We start from the raw sequence: 1,668 nt of genomic DNA, 5'->3' as shown, positions 1-1,668 counted from the left end.
AAAATCATGAACCACCATTTTATACTGTTTTTAATGATTTTGCACTAGACATATTTATAGTGAAATCGAGCGTCTCAATGAGACTCATTGAATTCCAAGCTCATTATGATACTCAAATCATTAAAAAAAAATTATGATCAAAATAGATCTATGTGAGTCGTTCGATCAGGCGGTTGGACAAGTTATTCATCAAAAGATAAAAATGCCCTTATTCAAGAGACTATAAAAGACCCCCTCTATTTGTCAACTTCCAATTCGAAGCTAGTGACCCCCATGGTCCATTTGTAGGTTGTCGTCGACCACTATCAGTCATTCCTACTCGCTGTTGTTGGTGAATCCTGAATGTTGTATCCCAAATACAACCATAAAGTGTAGCGTTGTATTTGAGATTCCCCCGAAAAATTTTGGCTTATGTATTTGCTGACGACTGTCGACCACATTATCAGCCATAGTCAACTAGCGTCGGCTGCCCCTACTCATTGTCATTAATGACCCCCTACTTGCTGACATGAGTAAATTCTACGCAATTTTTATTTCATCTAATTCTACTTTTTACCTATTGTTTTTCCTTAGTTATCATGGATTTATGCTTGTGGAAAATTTTTTGTTGGTGATGTGCAAGTTACAGGAGATCGACCGTGCATTTCAAAACGAGATAGACAAATGTTGGGATTGTCAGAATTGAGTGGACACACCTAGATTGAGCGTGACCACGCCTTTGTACAAAGGCAGTTGCGTGACCATGCCTAGATCAAGCATGATCGCGTTGCTTGATCAACATGTCGAGATCATATGTGACCACACTACTTGATCGACATCTATGGTATAACTACGCCAAATTTCTGTGTAACCATGCCGATGAAGCGGGCAATATTTTTGAAAAGAAATATTTTTTCTAAGCTGAGACTAGGGCTATGAAAAAAGATTTAGGTAGCTTGAAAAGGCGCTTAGATCATTAGGGATGGATATAAGTAGAGATGAAGGGACTAGGTGAGAGAGAACTTCGCTCCCTTAGGGGCTTTCTTTTTTTTTTTTTTTTTTTGAGGTTGATGCCCTAAGGGTTGTATTTCCTCCTCTACCTTTTTTTTATTATTCTTTTTTAGAGAAGATTGTATGAGAGGGAGGCTTCTTTAGTAGAGACGATAAATTATTTTTTAAGTATTTTCTTTCAGGTTAAGCTTGCAATAATTATTTTTATTGACTTTGTTTTTCTTCATTCTTTATATCGTACATAAGTTCTCTATCGTGACTCTATGGTGTAAGGCTTGTGGTTTTTTTGATTTTTTTGGATTGTTTTCTCCATGACATTTTTCTGAGCTTTCATGTAAAAGTTGTTGTGTTAACCTTTGGATTTCATTACTTCTGAACTGGCAAGTCGAGATGTTTACATCTTTTGTGATTTATGAATTCTGCTCATATGGTAAAAGAACGAATGGGTTAACACAAGAATAGGCATATTATATAAGGATTTTGCAACATAGACAAGGGATCAAAAGAGTCCTGCAGAAGTGCTATAGGATTAAGCGAAACATAACTTCATGAGTTTCTAATTATTCTTCTGGCTTATGCATAGGCTTAATAAAAGTACTTTATCCCTGTTAAAAACTATCACATAGTGAAAAATTTAGGAAAATCATGAACCACCATGACATGGGAATCACAGAGGCG

The sequence above is a fragment of the Phalaenopsis equestris genome, unplaced genomic scaffold, assembly GCF_001263595.1.
Source record: "Phalaenopsis equestris unplaced genomic scaffold, ASM126359v1 Scaffold209456, whole genome shotgun sequence".
Lineage (NCBI taxonomy): Eukaryota > Viridiplantae > Streptophyta > Magnoliopsida > Asparagales > Orchidaceae > Phalaenopsis > Phalaenopsis equestris.
Note: the sequence above shows the minus strand (reverse complement) of the source record.